This window comes from Nomascus leucogenys, chromosome 1a, assembly GCF_006542625.1.
Source record: "Nomascus leucogenys isolate Asia chromosome 1a, Asia_NLE_v1, whole genome shotgun sequence".
NCBI classification, from domain to species: domain Eukaryota; kingdom Metazoa; phylum Chordata; class Mammalia; order Primates; family Hylobatidae; genus Nomascus; species Nomascus leucogenys.
The window spans coordinates 26579464-26605693 of NC_044381.1; positions in this window are offsets into that span (position 1 = coordinate 26579464).

Sequence of the window (26230 nt, forward strand, 5' to 3'; positions counted from 1 at the left end):
TCCCAGTTTCTAGTTCAAAGTCTCACATCGATTGGGTCCTAAGGAATAGTTTTTTATGCTTGTGTCAGAAAAAGTCTTCACTACGAACTCATAGCTTAGCCCTAACTCACCTACCGAGGCTCCTCTTCCCCTTTATCTTTCTTATGGAAGAAAAGATAAATGAGTGTAGACAGATGGGCTTGCAAGCCACCTCCTGAAATAATCAAAGAAGCTCAAAGCCATTGGAATAGGAAGATGACTAGGATACCTGCCATCAGTATTTCTCTCTTATTCATCAGGAGGTGTTATGAATCAAATGTTTGTGTTCTCTCAAAATTCATTTGTGGAAGCTCTAATCCCCAATTGATGGTATTTGGAGACACAGCCTTTGAAGGTGATTAGGATGAGAAGAGGTCATGAGGGTGGGGTCCTGGTCCAATGGAATTAAAGCTCTTTTAATAAGAGACACCAGAGAGTGTCCTCACTCTCTCCCAGGTGTAAGCGCCAAGGAAAGGCTATGTCAGCACACAGGGAGCAGGTGGCTGTCTGCAAGCCAGGAGAGCCCTCACCCAGAAACCAATAATGTTGACACCTTGATGGACTTTCAAGCTCCAGAATTGTGAGAAAATAAATTTTGATAGTATTTTTTATGGCAGCCCAAACTGACTAAGACAGGAGGAAAAGATAATTCTTCCCTAGCATTTGACATCAACCTCTTCCTAGTTGTTCGAGCCAGAAACCTAGGAGTCATCTTCGATTCCTCTGAAGTCTTCTGTCTTCCTCACATAAGCAAGTGCAATGTCTTTAAAAAAATCTCTCTCCAACCGGATTTACTCTGTATCCGGATTTCTCCAGATCCTCGCCATCCCCAGAACATTTGCACTAGATCAGAAGAGTTTCAAAAGTTCCCATCTCTGAGCTGTCTGGAGTACTTAGCACACGTAACTGATGCAGACATGTGGAAAGGAAGAAGGAAATAACGAATACATTAATTCATATCTTGTGCCAGGACTGCATGAGGTGTATAATCTCAATGAGTGTTGTAAATCTTCTCTCCTTGTTTCAGGTGAGGAGATGGAGATGCAGAGAAGGAAAATGACTTGCCTAGGATTGCATGCTGGTAAGAAGAGGAACTTATCAGAAGATCTGGGTGTTGGTTGCAAATTCCATACTTGCTGCATTACAATGTGCACAGTAATGACCATCTTGGGGCCGGGCCCAGGACAATAGCATGTAGTTGGTGCTCAACAAAGAGTTATTATAGGAAGGACTCAAAACACCACCTGCTGACCAGGCACAGTGGCTCACCTGTAATTCGGATACTTTGGGAGGCTGAGGTGGGAGGATTACTTGAGCTCAGGAGTTCAATACCAGCCTAGGCAATGTAGTGAGACTCATCTCTACTAAAAATCAAAACAATCAGCTGGGTGTGGTGGTGCGCAGTACCTTCGATCTACTGAGAGATCGAAGCTGCAGTAAGCTTGCTCATACCACTACATTCCAGCCTGAGTGAGACAGCAAGACCCTGTCAAAAAAAAAAAAGAGAGAGAGAGAGAGAAAGAGAGAAAAGAAAAAAAGCCAAACACTTACTGTGCCCCGCCATGTGCTGGGTGATGCACCATGCCTCTCACCTCAACTGAGTACAATAGTATTACCTGACTGTACAGAGAGTTGGAGGTTAAATTACTCTTCTTTTTGAAGATGTTTCATCATCTGGAAAAAAAGAAAATGAAAAAGCTAATTTTTCCTAAGGATTAGTAGAAGGTCAGACAGCTGGTACAGCTCAACTCCAAGGCTGATGCTTTGGACTTGGGACTTTGTCAAGCATCCATCCTCCTGGAGGGCACTGTACCCAAGCTAACTAAACATTTCTCTTTTTCCGTGTGGCTGAATCTTTGCTGGAACTGAGATTGGTAGTTAAGGAGGGGACTTAAAGAGTATTAACTGCTTATCTTCTGGCTGTTGCTGAGCTTCATGTGCTGCATTCCCCCTCAGCTACCTGGAATCCTGGAATTCTGTGTTGCGAGGGCACTTAGGATAGAAGAGGTGCATGGTTGGATGTAATGCGACACCGTGGGCAGGCTGCTCTTCCAATTATCATGTAGCCCCAGATTAGGAGTTCAACAAGTCACCCTTGGCTCCGTGCAATTTCCAAAGCCAGGCAAGACAGAGGGAGAAATTCTCTCTAGATGGCAACTGAACTAAGTACATTTGGAAGCAGTGGGTGAGATGGTTGCTATTGAGCTCAGACCATAGAATTTTAGGGATCAGGAACTTGCCTTTAGGGTAGCCAGCTAAGAGGAGCAGTATCCTCAGTACTTACCTTCTGACTGCTGGTGTTCACAATGACAGCCAGGGCTCCAGTGAGGCTGCAAGCGCCAGAGGGGTTTTCCCTAGGAAGCTAGAATAACCATGGCTTGCAAAGTTAAAACTAAAATAGCTCAGATGTAGAAGGTACAACTCAACCCTTTAAGTGAATGAATGATTCACAGCATGGAGGTGGGGTTGGCTCTGCCCTTTCATTTTCAACTACCTTCAAGTCCCTAAGGATACCTCTTTTCTGAATTAAAATCAAGAGAAAAGTATCTAAATTATCTTATTCTCAGTTGTCCCGTAGTGCTTTTTCCAACCCTCACCAAAAGACGGACATCTTTTTATAAATGGTGACTTCCTTTGCTAACAAAAGGTGCTGCTTTCATTTCTAATAATGGCACTCGTGTTCACTGGGAAACAAGAATGTATTGAACATAGCACCAACTTTGGAATTACATGGTCTGAAGTAAATTCCATCTCCATGCACCATGCTGTGCAATATTGGGCAAGTTCTTTTACCTCCCCAAGTCTCAAGTTCTTCACTGTAGAATGGAGACAATAACAACAGAAGCTAAAATGTATTGAGCACTTCGATGTTGCAAATCACTTTGAACATTAGAGGGGAGGTCTAGCCATGCAGCCTCACTACCATACTATTCACCAGGCAGTAACAGTGTGTCAGAGAACAGATAGTTCTCAATGGCTTACATGGCATTTTTATATTAGAGACTTCCTTTGATTTTTTTCAATTGTTCAATGAGATAGACCCAGTAGGGCTGATGATACTCATTTTGTAATGAAGAAATGATGCTTAGAGAGTTTAAGTGGCTTTTCTGAGGTCATCCAACTTGCAAATGAAGGAATGGATCTGAACGCAGGTCATAACCACAATGCTATGTGCTATGCATGTGCTTTATAAGTTTCTCATTTACTATTTAGAGTAGCAGTTCTCAACCAGGGGCAATTTTGCCTCCCAGGAAACATTTAGCAATGTCTAAAAACAGTTTAAATTCTCACAACTGGGGGATGCAGGAGTACTGCTTCTAGTGTGTAGAGGCTGAGATGCTGCTAAACATTCTACATTGCACAGGTCAGCCCCTGTGCAGCAAGGAATTATCTGTCCCCAAATGTCAGTGGTGCCAAAGTTGAAATGCTATGATACAGAATAAAGGACAAATGCGAGTTGTTTCCATTTTACAGATGATAAGACTGAGACCTAGAGATTAAGTTACTTTCCCAGGGTCATTTAGGATATGGTGAAGTGGGGATTTAAAGCCAGACTATTTGAACCTACACTCCACTTCCTAATTACTAAGCTATATTCTCTCTCCAAGGAAATCTATATTGAATCCATTCAAGAGCCTTGGAAGGTAATAAAAAAAATACATCCTTCAAGTGAATAAAGTACATGAGGGGGCTTTGCCCACTCCTCCAGAGAAAATATAACCTTAATCTAAACCTGAGACTTCAGAGTAGGGCCTGTCACCCCCCAAATAGCTCAGCCCTCTATTTTTGTTTTACCAAATAGTACACTTGTTTTACTCCAAATGAAAGTCTAGTTCCCGCTCTAAAATGCCAATATTGTCAGTCCTAAATTCTAAAGAATTTAAATTGGAGAATTCATTCTAAATTCTAAAGAAATGGAAATGAAGGACCAAAAATGATGATTGATGAGAATATGACACAGAGCAAGAGGGCGAGAAGCCTGGGTCCCCAGAAGAATGTGCTGTCAAGTCGCACTGGTTCTCAGGGGAAGGGGGGCTCTGTCTACCATTGGGGGTCATAGGATCTGACTTATTTGCATTGGAAGAAGGTGGGGGTTTATATAGATACACCTAAATTCTCTATTTGACCAGAAGGAAGCTCTCCTTTTGACTCTGGATCACATCCCAAATGAGAGATCATTTGTAGAATAAGCAATTTCAAATTGATACTCTTAAGTCACCTCCCTCACCACCAATCTTCAAGTTCTGGCCTCCGTACCAATAGTTTGAAAACATATCTCCTACTACTTCACATATATAAATGGCAGGCATGCTTATGTATGGCACACTTATTTAGGTATGTCCCAACTTTATGAAACTGTAATCCATTGTGCAGGTAAAGATATACATAATCAAAGGCACTACAACAATCCTTATCACCATAACTTGTAATGACCCATCTGCTGTGTACAAACACATGGGGCTGTGGGTTATGTTCAGTCCTCAGCCTTGGATGTGTGAGATGACCGTCCCATGGGTAAGGATACATGGAGCTAGCTGCTGGAGGAGTTGCCGATCTAGATGTTCAAGGAGCCAGGGGAATAGCCTCAGGTGTGGTCATCAGGTAAGGAAGAACCGAGGAGGTCCAACTGTGGATCGTGTTGGATGGAGCTCCAAGAAGCAGCCCCAAGTTCTCCTTTCACATATACTGGATATCTCTTTTCACTTGGGGCTGATGAGATTTTTAGTGGTTTACTAGCTGGCTAAACAGTGTCTTCTCTAAGAATGTGTATCATACAAATTAGAGCATCATCATTATTCTGAAACCTTTACATTAAAAAGTTCAGTTGGATTTGAAATCCATTCTTATTTTTACAAACAATCCAATATTTACTGATAAAAAGGAAGTGCTATCAGATTTTTTAAATATAATTTCAACTGTAGAAAATTTTGAATTGTTATAAAAGTGTTTAAAAATTGTAATCATCTATGTGTGAAAGATTTCTGGAATAGGATTAAAAATTTGAAGATACCATCATTAAAATATCATGGTCAGAGATTGTTTGCATCATTTCAAGCAGAAAGAGTAACATTTTAAAAATTATATTAATAAAAGCAAGCTTAATTTGTCATGGAAAAATTTAAAACCACTTATTTGGAAGTTTTATATAAATTTAACATTTAATAAAAATTTTAAGATGCTCTGTTTTGTTGTAATTACGTAACATAAAGAAAAAAATTGTGATAAAAAAAATCAAGCCCATATAGACAGATACCCCCCAGGTCCCCTCCCACCTGCTCTATTACACTGGACAAATGCTCTTATTTTCTTCGTGTACTATGGCATAAGGGTTTTGGAAGCAATAGTCTAGAGTAGACTGGATATGCCCTGGTTTGCTAGCTGTGTTTATGTGCTGCCACAGCTAAACTCTAAGCTCACTGGGCTGGGAACTTGCTATTTATGCATCTTTGGGTATCCTATGATGTAATGTAAATTAACGGAGTCCTTTAAATGCTTGCTTCAGACATTTCTTCTCATACATAGGCTCACGATTCAAACTTGTAATAATCACAATAGTAGCTACCACTTATAGAATACCTACTATATTCAGACCACAGCAAGTACCGCATAAACATTATTCTCTTCTTTTAAAGAAAATATTTGATATTCACTAAAGCATATACGTTACGTATCTGCCAGTTTCAAAGCTAATAATGTAATGAACCATTAAAAAATTACTTATAATTCTCACCACAACCCCGTCAAAACATGCATATTCATTGCCCCTTGTTTACAATGATAAAAGTGAAGTATGGAGAGGATAAGTCACCACCCAAGGGCACACCACAAATGATGCCAATCATGCCATTAATACTCGACCAAATGGCTTAGATCAACATGTCTCTAAAATCTGTAAATATCAGGCCAATTTAGGAATCAAAGACCTGGGAACTCCCTCCGGTTACCAAAAAGAGAGAGAGAGAGAAAGAGAGAAAAGAAAAAAAAGGAAAATGTTTGCATAGATTTGATAGATGTCAGGAAATACTACATTTAAAGTCTGTGAAATGGTTCCTGATCCCACCATAGCTGCTTCAAAAAAAGAAAAGCATGAGGAGGGAGGAAAAGGAGAAAGAAAAAGTGAGATTATAGCAGCCTGAGATGAACTCAATAATATAAACTGGAATTCTGATCATATTCTCAAGCCATGATTTAACAAAATGACATGAAAATAATAAAGCAATAGAAAAGAAATCCAATCACATGGGAATTTTAAAAATCCTTACTTAATTATGTGTCAGCGAAGCTATCCAAGAACATCAACAAGATTTTCTATGACCAAAAACACAGACCACAATGGCCTCACTTCCTTTTGTTTGACAGCACTCTGACCTACTTTGTGGTCATTACAGACACACAACTGGCCATCGTATGGGGTGAGGCTTTCACCATAAGGGAAGAAGATAAAACTTCTCCCTCAAATCCCATCAGTTGCCTTTCCACAGGCACTATAGAATAGTAAGATGAGACTGGGTTCACCCTTTGCTGGGGAGGGCCCTCAGATTGAGATGATTAAGAAAGGTAAAACAGAAAGGGACTACAGGAAAGAAGTCTGGAGTGAAATTTAGTCTTAGGAGAGAACCAAAGAAATGTCAGGAAATTTCCCCATTTTCACACTATCAGTTCAGTACAGTGGAAAGGAAGGAGGATTCTAGGTATCAGACAAAGCTGGGTTCACTCAGTTTCAGTACAACTGGTGTCCTGGGTTTCTACTGAAACTTCTAGGGAAATTTAAACATGGTGCTGGGGTGGGATGTGCCCAATGGCAAGCCAGTAGGTCTAGATACATGACCAACAAGCATGGCATCCATGAAAATCCACAGGGTTTGGTAAGAAGTAACATCACTAAATGTCACTAACAACTTAACGCAGAGTGCAACACGTGTGTGTCTGCAAAAAGCTACCCCTCCATGGAAGATAGCCAAGAAAACAATGGGAAGAAAAATTATTACTTGAAATAAATTTAATAACCATAGAAAAAAATAAAAATATGGTCCCAATATATTTATTAGTAATTTAGAAAAGAAGCAATAAGCTAGATAGCATCTGAAATAAAAAAGGAGACAAAATAAATAAGACAACATTGGAATCAATAAACTAAATGAAAAACTAGTGTATTAGATTCTCCAGAGAAACAGAGCCAAGGATATGTACATATATGTGTGTGTGTGTGTGTGTGTGTGTACATATCTATATGTGTGTGTGTGTGTATATGTGTGTGTGTGTGTGTGTGTGTGTGTGTGTGTGTATATATATATGGAGAGAGAGAGAGATTTATTTTAAGGAACTGGGTTGATAAATTCAAAATTTGCAGGGTAGGCTGGCAGCCTGGAGACCCAGGGAAGATTTTCAGTTCAAGTGGCAGAGGGGATTCAGGTAAACCCATTCAAGACAATTCCTACTTGTGTGTGCTTGGAGAGTTATTCAGCATTTCAGCCTCAGTTTGCTAATCCATTAAAAAATGCATTAAAAATTCTGCTGGCACAATTCCTTCTTGCTCAGTGGAGTCAGTCTTCATTCTGTGAAGACCTTCAACTGATTGGATGAGACCACCTACATCATGGCAGGCAATCTGCTTTATTCCAAGTCTGTGTATTTAAATGTTGATCTTATTTTAAAAATACCTTCACAAAAACATCCAGAATAATGTTTGACCAAATATCTGGGCACTATGGCCTAGCCAAGTTGATACATAAAATTAACCATGACAACTAGTTTATAGAACTAATCTTTATTTTGTGCTTTATAGTTTAGTATACATTTACAGCTATTATTTCCTTTAATCCACTCAACTTTTTTTAATGGATTAGCAAACTGAGGCTGAAATGCTGAATAACTCTCCAAGCACACACAAGTAGGAATTGTCTTGAACAGGTCTACCTGAATCCCCTCTGCCACCCTCATGCAACAGCAACATGAATGAACTCAAAGCCAGCATCTCACTTCACAGCTGTGCACTTCTGTGGTGTCAGGCACTTCTTTGAAAATAATAATACAAAAAAAGAGAGATCAATATGAACCTCTCACCAGAAATAATGTAATTCCCTCACTGGGGGTGGCAGGGAGGTAGGTATAGGACTGAGGAATGCCTTTCATAGTTTTCTTTTTTAAAAAGTTACCTATTAGCAATGGTTTCGCTGATGGCTTTGCTTTTCTTATTAGAGAACATCTGGTTTTGGCCCTGAAAGTCTTTTCTTTTAAAGAGGCGTTCTTTCAAAAATCAGCTACATACATGGAGCCTTTACACATTCATTTTACTGAGTATGTGTTCAGTGCCCATCATATGTCAAAGAAGGTGAATTCCCAGCAGAAAAACTTGAAAAACCAGATACAAAACTGTACATGCTGTATGATTCCATTTACATGAACCTCAAAAGCAAGTAAAACCAATCTGAGAATAACAATTACCTTTGACGGAAGGTGCTGCTGGGCTGAAGCCATGCAGGAAGCTGGGTGCTAGAATGTTCCATGTCTTAATTAGAGTGATTCTTGCACAAGTGTATGTGTGTGTGTATGCAAAAATCACTAAGCCATTCACCTGAAATTTGTGTACTTTATTGCATATATATTATATATCAATCAGGAAAAGAAATAAGTTATACTAGAAATAAAAATTAAAGGAAGAAAAAGCATTGGGAACTGCTTGTTTCCACTGCGGGACTTGTAAGTGAATGTGAGCAAAATAAGAAGGGACGCAGTGGACTTTTGTGGCAGAGGAGAGAATAGTCAAGACCCGTTGGAGGCAAGGCCGTAGGAGGAGGACCTTCTGTTCAGTAGAAGTTTGCAGAGCCAAGCCCAACTCCAGGATGAGATTGTGGGTGAAAGGGAAGTTAGGAAATTTTGCTCACCATAAGCAAACCACAAATACAGTATTTCATGAACATCCTTCAGAAGCAGGGACTACAAAGCCCCTATATTTTCTTAGAAGATTTTTAAGTAAAAAAATAAAGTGAAACGTGGCCTACAGTACTAGCAAGACTTGAAAAGCTAAACTGCATTTTATCCAAAACTACAATGTTCAAAAATCTGAAGCTATCATGTGTGAATGAACCGATTGTGTCTCCTGTGACTTCCTTAAGGAAATGGTATTTGGTATAGTGAGGGATTCAAAGCAGTTACCTAACTTGTTGGTAGAATGTTCTGATAAGATAAAACCTCCTTTGTGAACTCATATGTCCTTGACCTCAAAGCCCTTTCCAGGGTAGGAGCAGATTTCTATTTTGTCTAGAAACAAAAGAATTAAAGAAAGACAGTGTTCCCTCCAGAGCTGGTTCTGAGACAAAGGAAAACTTTGCTGCAGGCATGGATTTCTGGATGGTTTCTAAGAATTGCTTGGGTTTTGGTGAAAAGAATTCTCCCAAATAAAAATGTCTGAGATTTTCCAATTACATGCTCTAATTGCAGGAGAGATCCCAGGCTCTCAGTCATTCTGCCGGCTGCAGGTTGTGCTTGACTCACTGGACACAGGGGGAGCTGGCCAAGCCTGCCACGGCCCACAGCCCAGCAACTGCCTTTGATTGGGCTCTGCTGCCAGACCAAGGGTGGAGGGGCCAGTCCAGGGCCCCCAAAGTCTCTGAGAGGCAACAATTCTGACTAAGGACACGTGGTTTCTGGAGAAGCATGCTGTGGGTCACTGGGGCCACTGGCTAATGGAGCAAGCAGGGACCTCACCAGGTTTCTTCTGAGCAGTTCTTATGGGGCTGGGTCCATCTTGGTCACAGATTCCTGGATGCCAACGCTTCTTGGTGAGGTGAAGAGTGTGGAATGTATCCACTCCCTTTTATCCCCCAACTACCACCACCAATCTAGGGACAATGACCCTGTCTCCAACATCCAGCATCCTCTAGGGATCCTAGATGAGCGTAGGAGGAGCCTGTGCAAATTTTACCTCGTTCTACCTCTGTCAGAATGTCCCCTGACCCTGTCTTATCCCATTTAGTCATCCTGCCTCTAATCTCTAATTCTCGTTCTCTCTCTCTCTCTCTTTCTCTCTCTCTCCCCTTTCTGTGTTTAATCATAAGCTTATTTCCCTTCTCCTCTAAAGTAGCTAATTCTTGATATTTTAGCTGAATTTCTCCTTTTAAATATGGAACTTTATTTCAAGGAAATCCTTGAAACAACCACGAGAGCAGGGGAAATGACCATCCAAGCTGTCATATGACATTCCACGTAACACAACATGGTTTTAGTTCAACAATATCTACTGCCTCTCTGCCAGGCATCAGGTAGGATGCTTCAGAAGACTGAGGTGGAGAGAGGGAAAAAAAAAATTAATGAAGCACTGATAACAGACATTTACTGAGCACTCTCTGTCAAGCTCTGTGCTGAGCTCTTCATATCTATTAGCTCCTTCAATCCACTCGAAACCTTATGAGAAGGAACCTGTCGGTTCTCCGACATTACAGAAGAGAAAACTGAAGCTTAGAAGGTTAAATAACTTGACCAGGCTGAGCAGCTAGTTAGTGGGGAGGCTGTGTGATCCCACGGCACTAACCTGCATGGCCAAGCCCTTCATTCATGGTATCTTACTCTATCATCACAACTAACTTGCAAAGTAGGTTGTATTATCCATGTATCATAGATGATGAAATCAATTCAGAAAGGTTTAGTAACTTATATGTCACACACTTAATCAATGACAGAAAAGTTTGAACCCAAACATCTGTCTCCAGAGCATTGTTTTTTCCACCAAACAAAATTACTATGGTCTCCAAAATCAAGGAGTTCTTAATTCACTAAGAGTACTAGGACACATAAACAGCTATGATAATGTTATTTAGAAAAAACGAGATGTGAAGGAGGAAAGGCCACCTCTGTTGTGGGGCAAAGAAATGTCTCCTCAGAAAGGAGGCATTGAGATGGGTTGAAATAGATCTAAAAACATGGCCTGTTAACAGTTCCACATCTCAGGACTAAGGATTTGCCTTATTCTACTTTAGCCTGAGTTGATGTATAGGGATGCTAGTGTTAATTTTCCTTGGTTGAGCCCTTTCTCCTGGTAGAATTTTTTAAGGACATCCAAATAGAAAAAGGAAATGGAAAAAATATGGAGTGAAAATAGCTTTCCAAGAATATTAAGCAATAATTTTCATACCATAAAAAAGCAAAAGAAAAACACTGATAGTAATAATGATAAAACAATAATAACCACTGTGAGCTGTGATGGCATCTTTCACCAAACGCCTACTGCTAGTCAGCCTTGTTATCAATAATGAGCCTCCCTCCTCTGTCCTGATTACTATCTTAAGATGGGGAAATGGCCTTTCAGGCAGCCAGGATGGGTTTCTGCAAATGGGTCACTAAGTATTGTAGAGAAGATTGGGAAAGCCTTGTGGGATCCTCTTCTTACTGAGCTTGTTTTATCTCCCTGAAACAGCAGATCTGTGTTGAGTGCTTGCTTTGAACCAGGAATTCTACTGGGGCTGGGAGATATGATGGTTTTGGTGGAAATGAAGCAGAGGTGCTGTCACACCAGAAATAGCCTCCAAAACTCTGCTCACAGTCAGGTCCTCCGGCCCATTGCACCATGCAAACAAAGCTTACATAACTCTCATTTGAGCAATCAAGAATCTTGCTTCAAATTGCAGGTTTCACAACTGCATAGTTGATTTCTAGCCGCCTGCATTGCATTTGGTCTGATTGTCAGAGGCTGGAGAAGAAACCAGGTCAACTCCAAGAATTTGAGAAAACAATAATCATTTCTTGAGAACTCATTAAATGGGCCAGGTCCTGAGATTTGAAGCCAAGTCTGTTGATGGAATAGAGAGAGGGTAAAAATTAGGAACGTCTTCACAGAGGGACTTTGAGATGAGGTTTTAAAGGATGAATAGGGTAGTGCAGGAAAGCAGGGGGAGGAATAATTCCTCTAAGCAGAGGGAAAACACATTCAAAGGTGGAGCCGCATGAAACTGTATGATGAAACTATGGTAGTTTGGCCTGACTAAGCCCTGGTAGGTTCTATCACATTATTGTAGCACAGGGGAATTCCTGCAACCCCCCTGAAAAACTCTGGAACATCTGAGATGCTCTTCGAGAGTCTATTTGCAAAAACATGCTATGGCCTCCTGGGAGAAATATTGAAGCCAACCCCCAACCCTTCAGAGTGACTCAGGACTCCAAGACTATTAGAGTTAAAATGTTGGTTTGTGGAGATTATGAAGTTTCCCCAGGTTTTGTGATGCTTCCTTAAGAGAGCCTGGAACCCACCTTGGGCTCTTCGACCCCAAAATAATTGGCCTTACATGGGGATTCTGGACGATTGCTGGTGAGGAATTTTCCTGAGAATGGCGATCAGTTCTGCTGTTGATATGCTCTCCTCGTCAATCTCTGAAATGGACAGAGATCCAGTCAACTGAGAAAGAGACCAAGTGTGGCATCTACCATGGATCAGAAGTCCTGCTGATGTTGCTCATGGGAACTTAAGAAAGCCCATTCCCAGGCCCCCTCTCTGTGCCATAGTCTCCGCTGCCATTATTCCAAAGAAAGTCAGAATCCTTGGATCTGCTCCTGATTAGGTGGGGGACTTATTTATAAATCTTTCCAGTGATCCATGCTATTCTGGATCCTGTGAAATGTGGTAACGTTGATGCTGCAATCCCTCAGTCCAGAACACCAGCCCCAGAGACACCACACAGGGAGTGCTGTCATGGCTGGTGATTACTCAATAATAATGAAAATAATCAATAATAACTAACATGTGGATATCATTTTACCCTTTAACAAATGCTTTTAATGTGTAATATTTCCTTTATTAGCTGTAACATCAATTTCAGGTAGGTATCTCTAACAATATCTCATTTACAGATCTAGCCTCAAAGAGATTAAGCAAATTACACACTGACATATAGTTAGTGAGGGACAAGGCAAAGATGCCGGGCTAGCTCTCTATGATTCCAAAGACCATTGGCTTTTTCAATGTGTTTGCTATTAAAGTCTTCTGACATTTTGTAAAATAATACCCTTCAGTCCTAGGCCTGGTGCTGCTAAATTTCCCGTAGTTAAGACTATCGTTTGCTCAAGTTCAACTGCTCATCTTAGGGTGGAAGAGAAGCACACTAATATTTTTTTCTCAGCAACCATGTGCCATGCTACGTGTATGCTCAGTATCACTGAATATGCACAGCAACAATCCTGAAATGCCTCTGTCTCTGAGGGGGGCAACTGTGTTTTTCTTATCCACCACTGTATCTCCAGCAAAGTGTGACACTTGGAAAAAATCAGTATGTATTAACTGAATTGAGGTGAGCATATTTATCTTCATTTCTTATTAAAGGAACCTGAGACTCAGAGGAACTAGGTAGCACACCTGAGATTACAGAGCTTGAGAGAGGTGGATATGAGCTCAGATGCAGGTTCCCTGTGGTCATGGCTCCCATTCTCCACTCTGCCTTCTTCCAGGAGCTAAGGCTGCCCAGCAGTCTTTCCAGCTATAAACTTTTTCCTTCTCTGAACTGAAGAGAGCTGATGTGTTGCCCAGCTTGGAGATCAAAGGTGTGCGTGTGTGCCCCTGCAAGCACTCATGTATGCATGTATGTACTTGTCTGTTTGGGGTGGGGTGGGGTGGGCAGATTTATACACGATAAAGCAGTCTCTTCTAAGTTTTATTTGTTTATTGTCAGGAGGCATCACATTCCTGAGAATCCGTTGCTAGGAACACTTCTAGAAGCCTGGTCATTTCCAGGTAACTCAATAAATCCTTTCATGCTCACTTGGATATTTACCTTAGAGTTAACTAAGACTATCCCCTTTATAATTCCAAGACATGTCCTTTCCCCACAAACCTGATAGTCCTTGAATGCCAAGCAAAGTTAGTATCTTAGTGTATGTAAGCCCCAACTCTCTGAAATTGTCATGTAAAAAACACGGATTTTACCACATTGACGGGTCTTTCATCCTTGGGGGTAGAGTGGGGGTGCCCGCTCCATCTCAGAGGCAGCAGACATCTATGATTAACTATACAAAAATGCCAGTTTGATGATAAAAGCTGTATTTAGCATTGACTCCTCTGTTACAGCAGGAGTCTGGGGGATGCAGCTTATGAGAATTTTTTTTTAATGGAAGCTTTTGTTAACATCAGATATCTAATTAACTTAGGTTTTAAAGCTACAGAGGTGCTGCATCCTCAGGAAAGACGGTTATCAAAATAGTTTCATCTAACCTAATTACCCTAAATCTACTATGGAAGAAAGAATTAAAATGTTTCTTTTTTAAGAAAAGCCAATGTATTGGATAACATGGAGGCATTTTGTTGTGGGATCCCTGTCTATGCAGTTGAGGCTAGGTCAACTTACTAACCAGCATAATTATCATATCCAGAGTTTGTCTCAGGAAATGCCTTCCAGAATGAGGGAAAACACAGCATCTGTGCCCACAAAGATGGTTTGGGCCCCCCGACAATGAAAGGCTCCAGCTGCTCTGCAGTTATAATCAAACTGGCTCTCCCCCAGCCTCCTCCGCCTCATCCTCCACACAGTAATAACAGAGTTGCTGGCTGCTCATCCCCAAAATGGTGTTTAGGACATCAAATGCTTCAACTACCACCTATGTGCATAATGACTCCCAAGTGTCTCCAAATCAGGTCTTCCGCCCCCACCCCGAGACTCCAAATCATGCTCTTCAGCTGCTTATCAGACATCTGGACTTCCTAGCAGACCCTCCAAGGCAGTATCTCTAAAACCAAACTCGCCATCTTCCTCGCTTTGTCATCCACCACAATGGCCTCTTTTGCTTAGATTCCCTACCTTATCAGCCCCACCAACCTGCCAGTCACCCATGACCCTTATTTTTTAGTAGATTTTATATTTTAGAACAGTTTCTAATTTATAGAAAACAACTGAGAGGATCTTACAGAGAGTTCCCATATACTCCATAATCAGTTTTCCAGTTAATATCTTATATTACTATGGGACATGTGTTACAATTAATAAACCAGTATTAATACATTATTATAAACTAAAGTCCAGACTTTATTCAGATTTCCTTATATTTTACCTAACAGCCTTTTCTGTTCCAGATCCCATCTAGGATACCACATTACATTTAATCATTGTATCTCCTTGGCTGTGACAATTTCTTGGGATTTTCTTATTTTTTGATGACCTTGACAGTTCAGAGGCGTTACTAGTCAGGTATATTCTAGAGTACTCCTCCATTGGAATGTGCTGATATTTTCTCATGATTAAACAGGGGAGATAGGTTATTAGGAGCAAGATTGTAGAAGTTAGGTACAGAGATTATTTTTAAGACATTGTTTGGACACTGGGCAGGATTGGTCACAGCCTTCATTTGACAGAGGAAGGGCTAATTACTAATTACTATATATGCTAATGTACTTAGCATATATAGCACTGGGCATAAAATTGAGTCAGGGCTAGATGAATATTTGAACCTTGGTATGTCTCCTTATCTGCAGAGTGGGGTAAATAAAATTTACAGGAGTTTCAAGATGATTAAATCAAAATATTAAAATCCTTGGTACAGGACCTTGCACATAGTATAGTAAGCACCCAAATATTTCAGCTACTACCATTTTTGTCACCATGATTAGGATCTACATGTTATACAAGATATACTGGAAACCCAAAAATTTGACTTTGACCGCTCCATATGTGAAGAAGTAAATTTAGTGATTAGATGGAAACAAGAGAGGCCAAGCTCAGCTTTACACTTCAAAGAACAGTCTCCTGTAAAATTAATGTTGCATTTAGTTCACTTTGATAAGACTTCAAGGGCCATCAATTTTGTTCTTAACAATGATACAGATCCAAAAGAAACATAAGACATGGCTCCTAGTCTCAAGATGTGATAAATTTACTGTCAGATAATAATACAGGACAGCATTTGATGAGGAGACAAGCAGAGGAGATGTGGGAAGTTCAGAACAGCGACTGTGTCCATGTGGGATATATTGTTGCTAAGGTCTCGAGAGGTGGGCACTGAATGATGGATGGTCAGAGAGAAAGGTTAGAAAGTCATAAACAAGGATCTACAAAGAATCAGTATACAGAAATCCACTGATCCAGTGCCTGAGAGAGTCCAACCTCCCTGGCATTAGGCTTTACGCAGAAAACAGTAGGAGGTGGCATTGAACAAAACATCAAAATAGTGGGGTGGTTGTGGTCTGAAAGCTCCCCTCAAGAGTAATGGGGAGCCAGTTATATTTTTAAGCCAGGAAGTAAGAGGATGAAGATGGAATTTTCAGGAGGTAGGTATGCTTGCAGCGGGCATGACTAGCTAGAGAGGGAAAAACTGGTGGCAGAAAGATCAGCATGCTAGTTCATTCATTCATGTATATATTTATTGGTCATGTATACACAGGAAATATTATGGAGCTCCTATCAGACTCTGGGGCATATGGAGACATATAATTATTGGTACCTGCCCTAAAGAAGCTCACAGACTAAAGGGAGAGAAATTAGGTTTCTGTCATCATCCAGAATAGACCACAGTGAAACCAGAAAGAAAAGGATGGAATAATATGTGTGAGAGAGAGAGAGAGAGAGAGAGAGAGAGACAGAGAGATACATAGACAGATGATAGATAATAAACATAATATATTTATCACAAAAAATAAATGTGTCTATATATATACACATAGGCTATGTATATTATATAATAATTAGGTTAGTATCTATTGTATACATACTATATATGATATGTATACATACTACATATATAATATATATACATATTACATATACACATTTGTTTCTATAATAGAAATTTGAAGAGCTAATTGTTAGAATCAACATAGAGAAGAAAGCAAACTGCTAGGAAAGGATAATCCCAAATTGTGAACCTGAGGGAGCTGCATAATGGTTGCCACTGACAAAAAGGGACTCCTGCAGGTTGGAGCTGATGAGGCAAGAAGATGAATGTGTTTGGAAGCAGTTGAATGTTATAAGAGATATTCATACAGTCAAATTATTATCATCTGGAAACACAGTGGGAGGAAACACTGTGGGAGGGAAGGCTGGGTTCAAGGGGCAGGCTTGGAAAGTATCATCATGCTACAGTAAGGGCGGAAGGGCACCCAGGGGAAAAGAGTGGGCAGAGGAAACCAGAGCGAATCCACGAGTCCTCAGAAATCTCCACCCCACCATGGGTTCAGAGAAGAGAAAAAGCCAAGAGGTGGTATCAGAGGAGAAAACAGAGAAGTTGGGGTCCAGTAAGTAGGAGAACTTCATAGGAGGGAGGTCTAAGAAGGGATGTCAGTGATGTCGAATGCAACTGGCACAAGAGAGCAAACCTACCCAGGAACTGTGATACTCAACAGTAACAACAAGAACAATAAACGATTTAAATAATAGTAATAATAATCACATTTTTAAACAGTTACTATGAGTCAGATCCTGGCGCTGTTCTAAGGCACTTAAGACATGTTTTCTCATTTTTCTTTGTGCCCAGCCTAGCATAAGCCACATAGTAGTTCTCAATAAATGACTAATGTTCTAAGCCAAACTTGAGAGCCCTTAGGAATCTGGATGTTTTGATACTTTAGCTGGTGCTGGAATGGGTTGACAGCATAGTAATTTCTTTCCTCAGGTCATACTGTCTAGGTTAAATCATTGGTTTATTCCTGGCCAGTAAAATCCTGTCTGATAAGATTCCTTCCCTCCTGTTCTGTATGAGAGTGCACTGTTTACCCATGTGGGGTTGGGTGGAGCCCAGAATATTCTTCAAGTCAACCTCGCTAGTAAACGGAACATCTGAGCAATAGCTTTGACCTTTGCGGGGAGAAGCCATTCTTTTTCTAATGACTTACGAAGGAAAGGGTGTTCTGAACATGGGCTAGATTCAGACATAGGAGTATGGGGGGTGGGTGGGAGTTGCCTGTACACCCAAGGAAAGTTGGCCAACAAACCTGTTCTTGCTTCTTTCCACGGCATCCTTGAAATTGCTTTACATTCATCTGAAGGCCAAGCTCAAATTAGAAAAATGGGAGGAGATTGCTGCTAAGTAGCTTTCAGTTTAAGGAACTAAATCTCGATTCAAATGCAAGAGGAACATCGCACTAGGAGGAGATTGTCAGCATTAGAGAACCTTCAATTCAGACTAGGACTCACTGTCTCATTTGTTGAGTAAACCTCATGGAATGGCTTTCCACATATATGAGTTTCCTACACAATAAATGCCCTTAGAGCCTTCAGACATTGGTATATTGAAAGTTAAAGAATACAAATAAGAAAAATAAATGAAGGTGTTTTTATTTAAAATCCAATTTTTCAAAGGAGGAGCAGAAATTCTGATGCTAAAATAAACCTTAACAATTTCTTTAAGCCAGGAACCCTACATCCTACTCATAGGGCCTGCTCCAACATAAAACAGGCTTCCAAGTCTCTCTAAGTCACAGTTCTCCTTGCTCTGATATTCATCTGCATCTGCAAGGCAGAGAGCACCACAAAGGTATTTTTCAGAGTGGAAGATTTCATCAAAAGTCATTCATGCAGAGGAGGCAGGAGTCAGGATTCAAGCGTGGTTTTGCATTTTCCGAAGTTCTTCTTATCCACCTGGTGGACTTCTGTAAGCTGACATTGGTCCCATGATCAATCAAAGGTCACGGGCAAAATCCGATTCCTTCAGAAAGCATGAACCATTTTGGAACTGAGATGTGGGGCAGTGGCTGGGGGAATAGAAGGGTTAAGCGATGAGGGTCAACACTAATGGGTACTTTGGTTAGGATGAGGGAAATGACTAGTCCCTTAGAGCTGTTTTCCTTCTCACTTTCAAGGCCTGCTCTTTACCCTGAGTTTCCTATACGAACATCCTCTTGTACATGTTATGTTGAAATCACGTGTCTACCAAGTGTATGATTTGTTTCAAATTTTACTTTCTAAAAATGTGTCAGGACATGAGTGATATAAGAAAGGTGGTCAGGGGCCATGCCTGCAGAGGTTAGAAGAGCAAGCTTGACGGGTATGTTCTGCTCCAGCCCTTGGAACATTTGATTCTCACAAACAGAAGAATATTTTAATACTGGCTGGAAGGAGGTGTGGAAGAAAATGTATGGATGAGGCCGGGAGCAGTGGCTCATGCCTGTAATCTCAGCACTTTGGGAGGCCGAGACAGGTGGATCACTTAAGGCCAGGAGTTTCAGACCAGCCTGGCCAAAGTGGTGAAACCCTGTCTCTACTAAAAATACGAAAAATTAGAGGGGCGTGGTGACAGGTGCCTGTAATCCCAGCTACTTGGGAGGCTGAGGCAGGAGAATCGCTTGAACCCAGGAGGCCAAGATTGCACTGCCCAAGATCGCACCACTGTACTCCAGCCTGGGTGACAGAGCAAGACTCCATCTCAAAAAAAAAAAAAAAAAAAGAAAGAAAAGAAGAAAAGAAAAGAAAAAAGAAAAGAAAAGAAAATGCACAGATGAGCTGCTGCAGATGAGAAAGCATAGCAAGGAGAATAAAAACCTATGTGGTCAAAGGTAGCTGAACAGCCCTCAGGAAGATGCCTCCAGGGCCAGGGCTGTGAGGAGACTCTTGGAGTTTTGGCTACCTGGGCCTGGGGAGACTGTCTCAGCAGTAAGATATGTGCCTGGTTCAGCATGGGCCTAGCTTAATTTTAGTTATATATCTTCATAACTTAATATAACTTCAAATCCTGAGTGAATGGTAGAATTGGAATGGGGTCCCATCAGCAGCAGGTTCTCACAAATGGGAGTCCCAAGCCCTTTTTGCCTACTTGATAGTACATTTGGATTTCCATAAACTTCTAGTATCACACATACATGCACCCACACACATGCAAATGCACACACAAATTTTCCTGAACTTCACCCCTCTGTAATATCAATACAAAACTTGAGAATGTCCCTCAAATGCATTGTCCCTAAAATAACAGCAGAGTCATCAAAAATTTAACTTGTGATGGATAGGAGGAAAAATTAGGCCACAATATAGTAATTCAATTTGGAAAAACTCAAAGATTTTTCAATTTAACTCAGACGTTTATGGAGCAACCAAGTAGGTCTTAGTATAGTAAAGCAGACAAGGTTTCTACCCTCAAGGAATCACAGCCAAATTGACAACCCCCAAGCCAATGTTTCTTTCAATGTAGCAGTTAGATCATCAGCCTGAGATTCATCTTGGAAGTTGACTAAAATACAGATTTCTTTGTTGCATCCTGACTTCCTGAATTAGAATTTCTAGGTTAGTAGGGCCCAGACATCTGTGTTTTAAAAAGCCACCCCAGTGATTCTTATGCATCAGAAACTTTGAGATCCTTTGCCTTAGACTCGTGACTAGCCATATTTTTATTTCCAGATCTCAGCAAAGAACATTCTAGTAGCCCACCTGGTGATGATGAGGGACAGATTAAGGGGCAAGTTTTGTCATCACTATACATTTCCTAGGCCGCTAACATGCAGGAAATTACAGCTGACTTCACCTGAAATTGCAGAGCAAACATGCATTCAATCAATGAGCTCCTCTCAGCTCCCATACCACAGAAGCAACCTATAGAGGAAAAGACAAGAGTGTGACTTGAGGAGAGGACCAGAAATGGTCCCAGATTCACATGAAGATGTCTCTGTTGCAGACTGAACCCATCTTTTCTACCTCCCACAGCAACTCGTTTTGAAACAAGTATTTGGACTATGTGTGTTGAACTGAATGAGGATGCTTGCTCAGCGATGTTGAGTGACCTGCTCATGCTACAAGAATTTTAATCTAAGAAACCTTAACTCCAAGTCCAAGGTTGTTAGAAGTTTCCAATTTTAGAAGAACTTTTTCATGAGGGCCATATGCAAGGACGTAATATCTCAACTGGAGCAGAAGGATTTCAAGCCCTGCCACTGGGAAGAGCTGTGATGTGTTACAGGCCATCACCCAAGCCTTGGGTCACAGGCCTGACCCTGCTGGTTACTAACTAGGTGGCCTCAAGCATGTTACCACTGTTCACACAACTCTCCAAGCTAGACATCCAGGCATTGTCCTTGATACCTTTTTCTCTGTCACCCTCTACATGTAAGCCATTCTTATATCTGAATATCTTCAAATTGGTACCTCTCTCTCTGCCTCCACTGCTATCATCCTAGTCCTGAACTACTGAAAGAACTTTTAACTGATCACTGCCATTCCATTTTTGCCATTCATCCCAAAGCATTCTCCCCACAACAGCCTAAGTCATAGCACGTCACTCCTTTACTTAAAACCTTCAACAATTTGCTATTCATCTTAGGACAAAACAAAGTCTCCTACTGCTGTCTACAATATCATACCTGGCTTAGGTCCAGTTTACCTATCCAGACTCATCCTCAGCCACTCTGCACCTTGATTTCCAGGCTCCAGGCACATTAGTGTTTTTGTCTTTGCAAAACTCCATGCTCAGAAGCCTTTGTATAGTTTGGTCCTTCCCAGGAGAGCACTTTTCACATCCTAATTCACTCACTTAACTCCACTCATTCTTCAGATCTCAGTTCATTATCATTGCCCTCGGGAACCTTCCTCATCACTCCTGCCTCTTCCTCCCCACCACTAAATCAGTTCCTCCTGCTACGCACTCTCATAACTCCCCACACTTACTGCAGTTTGCAATTATATATTGCATGATTTCCTGTCTTATCCACTAGAGTGTGAACTACATTAGGGTGGAAACCACGTCAAATTTATCTACCACCATCTTACCTGCAGCATCTGAGCACAGATTCTGGGACACAGTAAAAACAATAATAACAATGGTGCTAATGCTGCTAGTGGCTATATTGAGTGCCCAGAATGTGTCAGTCAGCAAGAACCAACATCCCTGGGAGTTACAACATTCCATTGTAGACTTAAGGTCCATCTTAAAATTTCTTTTGATGTATTCTAGCTCATATGATGGACTGATTTGTTTCACCTTGAAAATATATTATTTACTATTTTTCCGTGACGCTAAGTGGTGTAGATAGTCGTAGATTCTCCATACCTGACCAGCAATTTTGCCTACTCTCTCACCGAAGTGTACCCATGCCCTGTTTGAGATATAGGAGTAGAAAAAGTGACACAGAAATGGGTGTTTGAGAAATTAAAACGGGAATTCTTATCCTGCCACTTACTAGCTGCGTGACCTTGAACAAGTATCTCGAGCTCTCTGATCTTTGGTTTTGGTTTCTTAACAGTAAGAGGGGGCTCCTACATCTGATTTCCATTGTGAAGATCGAATGAGATAAAATATATAAAGTACATAACAGATTCTTAACAGATAGTAGCTTACTTTATTTGGAGTGAGGGAAGAAAGAAAAAAATGTATAGAGGCAGAGAAGGGGTGGCCGATGTATCAGGAACAACCTTGGCGGTTCAGTATTTTGAAGCTTGAGGAAGATGGCATTCCGAGAATAAAATAACTTTGAATGTTATCAACTGGTTCAAAGAGTGTGGGGACAAAGTCATCTGAGAAACATCTGGAATGGCATTTCAGTTGTTTAGCTGTGACCTGGAAGAGCAGTGGGAGGAGCCTGATGATGACGGAGTCCAACTAACCTGCAAGTGGAGAGTGAATTGGAGGTAGGCAGAAACCTAGAACATTGGTAAGGAAGAAAAATGCCATGGTATGGCAAACAGCAAGGCTGGAGAAAGTCATGAGAATGAACGAATGAACTTACAACTGACTACCCAAAATTCAGAAAGATCTCTAAGAGCTAATGGCAACAGAACCTGAATGAAAAATCCATTCACAGGTCATTTTATTGGTTATAGTCATGTGCCTTGCAGTTTCTTTTTTTTAGTCAAACCTTAGAGAATCATTATTGCAGATTTCTTACATTATTGCACACACATACACACATGCACACTATGATTCTGTGGTCCATAAAAGTGTAACAAATGCTGTGTTTAAATAGAATTGGACAGAACAGTCTCTTTATTGTATTGTAAATCTCCAAAACAAAACTATGTGCCATATTCTAAAATTAGTATACAATGGAAATTTTTTGCCTCAAAATATTTCCTGTAACTTGTGCTTGGAATACACTTTTAAACACTTCCACCTTAAGCAACTAGCTGCAATCATTTTAAGACATCTAGTGTACTGCAAAAATTCTTCAGCACACTGAAATCCTCCAGCATCATAGCTCACATCTTCACAAACATGGTAAGGTCCATGGAATCCTTAAGCTGGTAAAAGATCTGTATGTCTAAAAACATCTGCAGCTCTCTACAAATGTGTTATTTTGGATAAAATTACAGTATACAACCAAGTTGATGACAGCGAAGTTTTGTTGTAATAACTATATTGATAGCAATTATATTTTTAATCATTGGGATCAAGAGTTGAAATAAAGTTAATATCAGGTCTTCCAAGTAGGTGCTTAGTGGAAAAAAAAAAACAACATAATTTTTTAAAACTTAGCAGGGAACATTAAGAACATATCACTTCCAGCTACTCATCTTATAAACTCCTAGATTTTGTCCTGAAAGACTTTGCCATGGAGAGCAATTTGGGATGCCAGTAAGCACCTGTGAAAATGTTCAGATGAGGAGAGGTAAGAGAAGTTGAAGTAAGGACAATTTCCATTTGCTACCAGGACAATAACTGAGGACATTTTGACCACAGCTGGCTCCCACTGGCTCTTCATTATAGAGGACAACTCCTCTGCAGAGGTGGAGTGGAATTCTTTTTATTTAGCATTTCTTTCTTATGCAAAATTTATTGTGATCAATTTATTTAAAATCAATGAATTTATTTAAAATTCAAAAGCCAAAAACTTCTTTCTACTGATTTTGAGTACTATGGGAAAAACTTAGGGGTCCTGTTCTTTCTGAAGGCAAGGACTTTCTACTGATCTTTTCTTTATTTCCATTTATCAGTTCTAAAGCATGGAAATTCCCATGCTCTCTTGTTTAAGTACTGAAGAGCTCATCTCCTCTAGCCAATCACAAGAGTGATAAAATGATAATAATCCACCAAACAACTTAACACATTCTCTGTGACCTCAGCATGTTTTTAAAGCCTGTTTTGAAAGAACTCTGAGACAGGCAGGACAGAAAGGCATTGACATCACTTCTGTGCTTGGCTGAGGCACAGCCCTTACGGAGAGGACAGCAGCCTTTCCCTATCAAAGCCTGAAGCCACAGCAGTGGTGAGGAGGCTGTGTCAGAGTCCTGCCAACAGCTGGCTGGAGTCAAAGGGTGGGGCAGCTATACAGAGGCCAGGGCAACTGTGCTGACTTCCTTGGTGGCTGGGGAAATGGCCCATACCCACCTTTCAGCAAACACCCTGAGTTTACCCCAGGTGACTGCCCTCTCTCTCCTTCCACACACAGCATTAGACCACTAGGGGCACCTCTCTCATCCCTAGGAGACAGGGGCCTGAGGCCCCACGAGTCCTCAGCATCTCCTGCCTGGACCACTGCAAGAACTTTTTAAATAGTTTCCTTTTGACTTCTCTCCCCTTCTCCCATCCACCTTTTATGTGACCTTTCTAAAGCAAACTTAGAATGTGTCATTCATCGGCTTAAATATCTCCAGTTGCTCCCCATTGCCAAGGGTGTAAAACTCATTCTTAATCTGCAATAGAAGAAACTTCTCATCACGGCCCCCGCATTTCTCTATAGTTTTACCTCGCATCTCTTCTTTACTACTCATGATGTGCCAGCCCGACCAAATCCCACGAGGTTTCCAAGACAATTATGCCCTTTTGCAATTCAGTGGCTCTGCTCAGCTGTTCTACCTTGGGTACCCCTACAACATCTCCCTATGGGGAAACACCATCTCAACCTGCAGGTACCAAGCTCAAAGGTCATTTCCATAGTAAATTCTTCACTGAATCTCCCTCGCCACCAAGGACAGAGAGAATTGTTCCTTCTTGTGTCCCCACATCACTTCCAGCAGCCTGTAGGAGAGAGTCAGCAGAGCATCAGTGCTGAGGGAACATGCTCCCCAATACCCTATGGGGATGCAAAGCCCAGCTCTGCACATGCTCTCTTTGACCTTGTGCAAATTCCCTAAACTATGACTCAGTTTCCTCAACTGCAGAATGAGGGGAAGAGTAGTATATACAACACAGAAATAAATGTGCCAAGTACTTTAAGTCCTCAGAAGAGTGCCCCATTGCTAAGTGCTCAGTAAGCACTGGCTATTATTATGACCACTAAAATGTTAATACTGTCACCATATGCTTAGATGTCTCTATCCTTGTCTACAGAAGAGGGTGAGATTTTATCTCGTTCATGTTTATATTCCTGGCGCCTAACTTCCACGTAATAGGCCCTCAATAAATGTTTATTGAATAAGTAGATTATTTTCTAGGCAGTAAAATATTCCCGTAACTCTACAGGTTATATCTCTAGCAACTTTATTTCATTTCTTTGCTCAATGGGAAGGAAGTCATTACACAGATCCATAAAACGCTGTGTCCTGAACAGAGACTCTAGAAGTCAACTCATGAGTCCTTCACTGACTTGGGAGTTTGGCAGCCTGGTTCTTTGGCTAAGTGTCTTTGAAAGAGTCACTTTCAATTCATGTGTTCAATAGATACCCATTGAATGTTAATCATGTGCTGGGAATTGTTCTAGGGGCTGGAGAAAAGCATTGCACAAGACAGGCAAGATTCGTGTTCTCATGGAGTTTGATGGGAGGAAGACAGTTCATTAAATGATAAGCAATTAAAGAAAAAATAAGTGTTAGATAATAGGTATTTGAATTAAAAGGAGGAAATATGCTACAAGGTGCCTGGGAAGGCAACATTTGAAAAGGAAGTCAAGGAAAGTTTTTTTGGAGGCCAGCAGTAATATTTAGACTTCAGTTTGAGACTTAGGAGAAAAACATTCCAGGCAGAGGCAGCTTCTCTTACGAGAGCCTGATGTAAAACCAAGCTTGGGATGTTCCAGGAATCAGAAGAAAGCCTGTGTGCCTGGAGCTCAGGGAGTAAATGTAGGAGTCGTTCCACATGAGGTCAGTGAGGAAGGCAGGGGCTCCACAGGCCTGGGGAAGAATGGTGGTTTTATTATATATGCAACAGGTGGCTGAAAGGTTTTGAGCAGGAGAATAACATTATTTGATTTACATATTTAAAAGCATAGGGAGAATGGATTATGAGGGAAGTGGAGACCGGAATACAAGCAATGAGACCTGTTAAGAGGCTATTCATTGATGTAGGTGAAAAACAGCACAAGTTCAGATAGTGTCTGTAGACCAGGACTTGATGTATGTTTATGAACTAGAGTCCTGATGCTGATGGGTTAAATGTAGGGTGAGGGAAA